The sequence below is a fragment of the Apium graveolens genome, chromosome 7 (assembly GCF_009905375.1).
Source record: "Apium graveolens cultivar Ventura chromosome 7, ASM990537v1, whole genome shotgun sequence".
Classification (NCBI taxonomy): domain Eukaryota; kingdom Viridiplantae; phylum Streptophyta; class Magnoliopsida; order Apiales; family Apiaceae; genus Apium; species Apium graveolens.
The window spans coordinates 7092335-7099283 of NC_133653.1; positions in this window are offsets into that span (position 1 = coordinate 7092335).

The window sequence follows — 6949 nt, forward strand, 5'->3', positions numbered from 1 at the left end:
CTTTTTAAATTATTTCATACAAATCTTTTGCCTCGTAAGAGTGGTCTTGACCGTGTCACTTATCAAGATGTTGTTTTAATTTCAGTTTTCATGACTAAAACTCCTTGTGATATTGCTTCATTGATTATCAAATACATGAGTCATTGTGCGTCTCATGAGTCTATGAACTTGTCCTTTCCTGCTTTGTTGACAAAGATCTTTAGACATTTTTCTATTGTTTCTGATGATGATAACACTGAGCCAGTGTCTACTATGTTTGATCTGTCTGTCCTGTCTGCTAATAATATTGAGATTATTGAGTTTGGTGTTCTTATTTTTGGTGAGGGTCATAAGTCGTTTGGTTCGTTTCCTGAGTCTCCTCACTATATGTCTGATCCTGATCAAGAGGACTCTGCTTTATTGAAATCGTTGTTGTCAAAAGTTTCTGAAAACAACAATCTCTTGGAGTCTCTTAAAACTCAGTTTGCTTCTATCGAGTCTTTGGTATCCCTGTCTTCACAAGTCAGTATGATGCGTGCCTCCTATGAGATGTTTAATAAGTCTGTCACTGCTTCTCTTGAATCAATAAATGCCAAGTTGGAGATCTTACATGTCCATGATAAGAAGGTGAGTAGGGCTATAGATTTTGAGTTTGGTGCGCTTCATGAGGGAATGGTTACCACTGCCAAGGCTTGGGAGGAAGAATTTGTCAAGCTCTTCTATCAACTTGGTACAGAAACCAAGTACATATCTCAGCAGGTTTCTACTCGAAGTATGCCATGGCACCAGAAAAAGGACTGGCTTGGCGATATGACTCTGGCCGAGATTACTTCTCCTTTGCCCCTGCCTGCAGTTCCTCCACCCGAAGCTTTTGGGATGACTCGTGCTGAATATCACTCATATATCTTGGAATGGCTCCGCAAGAGGGATGGGAAAGCTCCAGATGAAGGCAAGTTGGACAAGCTTTTCTCTGAGTATGGTGCTCCGCCAGTTTACCACAACAAGGGAAAGATAAAGACTCGAGATTCTGCTCCTGTCGACGTTGATGATTCTGACTAGTTTCTTTACCCGCCTTTTATGATGTTGAGGGGGAGAATTTTTACTTGTTTATTTCAGACGATTGCTTCACCTGATTATGTTTCTTTTGACGATTGCTTCACCTGATTTTGTTTCTTTTAAGACTTGGTTTTTGTTTGTGATGGTGTGATTTGGTAGCACTGGTTTATGTGCTGAATTATGTGATGGTTTATTCAATCTAATTTGCTGTCTCATTTACTTAACTGTCACATTTGATAAGTCTTATGTTTCATTTGCATATTCTCATGATTATCAACTGATTGTTGCATATATACACTGTTACTATCTAACATATTGCAACAGGAGATTAAAGTGTTTTTGATAGGGGGGTCATAACACTTCTTTACCCTTGGCATCATCATAAAAGGGGGAGAATGTTAATCCGTGATTTCTGATGATGCATTGAAGAAGTCTACAACAAATCAGATTGTTAGTTAGTTAGATAAGTATTAGAGTTTTGTTTAAATGTTAGAGTTTTGTTTAAATGTTAACTTAGTTAACTGGATAACCTTTGACTTATCTTTTCAAAACAAACTCTATATTAGATAAACCTAACCTATTTCAAATTCCTTATCTTTCTCAGGTTTATCTCTTTCAAGGAACAAAACTAACGGATTACTTGTTTTACACATTCAAATATTTCAAACCTAATCTTATCTTTTATTATATTCAAAAGAGTTTGAAATACAATATATCTGTTACATGTTTTCTATATATACTCAACTTGATGTTTTTCAGAAATATACAACTCTCTGCACTTTCCATCTTATATCTTTCTGAGAAAAACATCCTCTTAATTATATTCATTGATTATCCAGTTAATTGAGAGTTTATAGTCGAGTTGTAATCTTACACATTATTATCTTTGTATTTGAAAGAAAGGTGTATTGTATCACTTGTCCCGGGTTGTGGGAATATTGATTACAAGATCAAGACCAAGTAGTTGTGTGCTAGGTAGCTGTGTGCTAGGGAAAGGGTTCTTTCATTCAGGGCCAAGATTGTAATCAAGGAAAGTTTGTAAGTACTTTATTTAAGTGTATATAATACATTCTCTATGCTAGTTGGCATGGGGACTTGGATGTAGGCCATAGACTAGGTATAGGGGCCGAACCAAGTGAAAAGATTTGGTGTTCTTGCATTAACATATTTCCAGCATTGCATGTTTATATTTCTGCAATTTACATTCTACTGAATATATAGTGTCTGTCTCATTTAGATACAGTTTATCTCATTAGCTAAGACAAAAGAGACTGTCTCATTCGTGAACAGTTGCACTTTAACTAATTCGATTGAGCCTTCGAATTTCATTAATCCCATATAATATGTTTCCAATCTTCTTCCCCATGCATGCATAACATGCATGCATTACTTGATATGAGAATATGACGAGATAAAAAACTTTTTGTAGGTAGAATCTTATGAAACATTTTCCATATAAATACCTTAACTTTGTTTGGAACTTTAATTTTCCAAATCGAAGCTACTATCTCCTAAACATCACCTTCACCTGCAATTCTTCTGTAACACTCACTCACTGAAAACTCCAGATTATCCATCCAAACTATTATGTCTTTTTTTCTCGTAAGGCGGGTAGTTTTCACTAGATTACTAAATCTTTATAATTGAACTAGTTCTCAGCCCAGAAGTTTACGACTCCATTTACCATTTTGAGATGAAATTAGATCCCAATTTTCAACCACCTCAACTTGGCTTGCTTCTTTAAACTTGCATAAATCAAACAGGTTTCCAAATAATGTACAAAGAGGTTTATCATCTGTCCACTTGTGTTTCCAGAAGCTTATTGTTCTACCATTTCCTATGAGCCAGCTGAAAGTTTGATGCAAAATCCATTAATTCATCTTATCATTGGCAGATAGCTTCCAAATAATGTTGAAGATCCCACTCATTCTTTGTTTAGAAAGAGACATGTCATATAAAAAGTAATGATCATATTTCTTAAGGATAAAATCTATCCATTTATTATCGCTTTTCAGATGAAAAATCCACCACCACTTCGCTAAATGAGAAAAATTCCTGTGTTCCAGATTCTTCAGATCTAGACCGCCATGACTTTTGCTAGCACAAACCGTCGACCACTTAATAAGGTGCATCTTCTTTTTTCTCTCTTTATGATCTACATCATCTCCCCATAGAAACTTTCTTCTTAATATGTCTAACTGTTCTAAAATTCCTTTTGGAATGAGAAATAAACTGAACCAATACTGAGGAACACTATTCAATGTAGCTTGTGCGAGGACCATTCTTCAAGCTAGGTTCAAAGAAGAGCTCTTCCATTTTATAAATTTATCTTAGAATTTTGCTAACAACGGATTCCAAAGATCATTTTAATGTTACTTGAATCAACCCATGCTCCCAAGTACTGGAAAGGCATCCTTCCTTGCTTACAATTAAGGATATTAAGACCCTGAGACAGCTTATGAACCTTATTGTTAGCGTGATAAAGACAACTCTTATCAAAGTTAATATAAAGCCCTGAAATAACTTGGAATAACAGCAGGATCTTATCTAAACCCCACAAGTATTTCTCCGAATTGTGTGAAAAGAAAATTACATCGTCTGCATATTGCACTAGATTGATTTGGTAATTTGATACCTCTGATTTGAATCCTTGAGCAATGTCCAGTAGCTGTGCTTTTTTAATCAACCTGTTGAACACTTCTCCAATAAGCAAGAATAAATAAGGTGACCCGGCCCGCAAGAGTTGGCTCAGCTGGTTAAAGAGGGGATAACTATCCTCTTGGCCACAGATTCGAATCCCACGGGAGGAGAATTTATGATTATGCCTCCTGAGTCAGAGTCTGTCGCTTAAATGCGGTTTACCTTGGTTCACGTGGTTTACAGGCTATTGCGTGAGTCCGTAAGGTTTACCCAGTGCGCACACGAAGGGTAGCGGCTGCGGGTTACCTACGATAAAAAAATAAAATAAGGGGACCCGTAGGGTTTACCCAGTGCGCACCCGAATGGTAGCGGCTGCGGGTTACCTACGATAAAAAAAATAAGGGGCCAAGGGTCTCCTTGACGCTACCTTTTTTAGGTGAAAATTCTTTAGTATGATTCCCATCAATTGAAATCGAAATCCTAGAAGAATTCAGAATCTGATGAACCCAGTTGCACCATTTATCTCCCATGTTAAGGCATTGCATCACATGTAGAAGATAATTCCAATTTATCGAATCGTATGCTTTGGAGAAATCCACCTTAAAAATGACCACATCATTATTAAGATCCTTGATACTATGGATGACTTAATTAACAAGTAAATTACATTCAGAAATGTTTCTCCCTTGTATAAACGCGAACTGGTCTTCTGCAATGACCTTAGATAACAAAGGTTTAAGACGGTTCGCCAATACCTTCAACAATAACTTGGACTGGGAGTTGATGAGACTGATGAGACGATAATCTTTAACAAGAGATGGGTCAACTATTTTATGAAGCAAGAGAAAAAAAGATGAATTTGCACCCGAGGGAATAATACCTGAAGAATGAAATATATTGAAGAACTCCAAGATTTGATCCTTCAACCAATGCCAAAGCTTCTTAATCCACCCAACATTAAAACCATCAGGTCCTGGAGCTTTCCCGGGATTTAAATCATCTAATGCAACTCTGATTTACTCTATATTAAATGGTCTCTCTAGCCAACCTATGTCTTTTTTAAGACCATCTTCCATAAAATAGTTCTTAATAAAGCAAATAAGATCCTTATAATTCTCTGTAAAAAATTACTGAAAGCGACTAAAGAAAGTTTTCCTGATGCCCAACGAATCAAATATTAAGTTGTTACTAACTTTAATACAACAAATTTTGTTATTTCAACTTCTCCCTTGGATCATATTATGAAAGAATTTGGATACTTCTCCAATTAAATAATTTTCCTATGTAAAAAATGTTGTCTACAAATTCTAATTTCTTACATAAGGTCTGATCACCACCAACTTGAGTACCAAGATGCATACACTTTACAAATGTAAAGTATTTATAAATTTAATATGCATATACTCGTAGTTAATTAATACATGTAATTTTGTTTAATGCCATAGATTTTTTGCCGTGATTGTTCTTATGGTAGCCTCAAGAACTTGAATGGTAATTCCTTCTTTTAACTTATTGTTTCACTATTAGAGTAAGTCCAATTATCATGGTGAATTGGGTGATATTACCATAATACAGCATCAAAATGAAAAAATTAACTCTAATGAGATGTTATATTTAGTGCTAAAATAGAAAATATTACATTTAATGATAAATGCTATAATTGTCATATAAACATGCAAGTGTTAAAATGCATTGATAAAATAATAGGGACAAATATAGTTGTGTACTTTAAGATTGAGTAATTATAATATAGTTTTATTTGAATATGTTTGATATTGCTATTTTGCATATAATATTGGAGCATTATTTTTATTTTAACATCAAAAGTCACTTTAGATTTCAAATTATAGCAATAACTATATATTTTTTAAAATTACCATTGGACTTGCTATTGGAAAGGACATATAATGTCTGATGTGGGAGGATTTTCGGAACATATCAAGTGTGTGATGAGTGTGAGAAGAGTAAATGTATGATCACGCTGAGAACTGCATGATCACGCTGTTGAGAATATATGATGGCATGCTCACGCCGCTGGATTGCATGGTCATGCCAAAAGTGGAAAAAACAGATGGAAGACATTGCATGCTCATGCTCAAAGCTGCATGATCATGCCACTTAAATAAGTAATATTTTATTTTAATTAGGATTTATTTTTATTTCATTTAAGGAATTTATATTCCAATATAAACAATCTTATGATGTAACATATGAAGAATTTTTTATTGAAATTAAACTCTAAGAATTTTTCTTTTTATCTTTCTTGTGGATTCAAGAAAACTCTTGTGAATTCAAAATTGACCTTGTGGATTCAAGGTTTTAAAGGATTTATCGTGTAAGTGCGAGGATTAGCGTTTGTTACTTGTACGCTTCCGTATTGCGTCAACGTCTTATCAAAGAGAAAAAGAAAAACAAACAAGGAGATATAGGCCATGTTTGGTATTGTTGTTGCAGACAGTTACAACAGTTTTTTGCTGAAAAACTGTTAGACAGATGTTTGGTAAATTCTAAAAGCTGCTGTCTGCAAAAGCGTTTTTGGTCTAAAAGCTGCTGTTAGCAAAAGTATGCCCCCCGTACTTTTGAAAAAAGCTGTTTTCAGCTTTTGGATAAAGTAGCTATCAGTTTCACCATCAAATCTTCTCAAAAATATTATTTTTATATATTATATCTCAAAATATGCATAAATTAAAAAAATTATCAAACTGTCAATTAATTTTCCAGACAACACTTTTTCCACCATCACTTTTTCTCACAGCACAGCAGTTTTCAACGTCACTCCCAAACGGAGCCATAATGTTATACCAAATAGTGCTAAAAAATGTCATACTCAAATAGAAATAAGCACTTTAATAAAAATAATTATGCGTATAATAATTAACTGCTGTTCGGTTTTAGACAAGAGCCAAACCGAATTTTAAAATTTGATGTCGTGACCAGATCAATGACTAATTGTGCAGTTTTTGTGGTGCGTTTTTTTAATAATGTGTGCTTCAAAATGTTAGAGCACCTCCGATGCATGTCCAATTAGTGCATTGGGACAAGTAAAGTGGACCTGGCCATCATATTTTGCATCGGAGCAACATAAGAAAGTTAGTTCAAGCCCTCTTTGGTGTCCCTGCCCAGTTTGATCAGAAATGTACTATTTATACTAATTTATTGATTACAACAACTGCTACACTGCCTTTTACTGTTTGTGTGTGAAACATTTTTGTGTTACAAGATCAGTTTTATTAATATTTAAATTTAAATGGCCAGGTGAGTTGCAAGTTTGCAC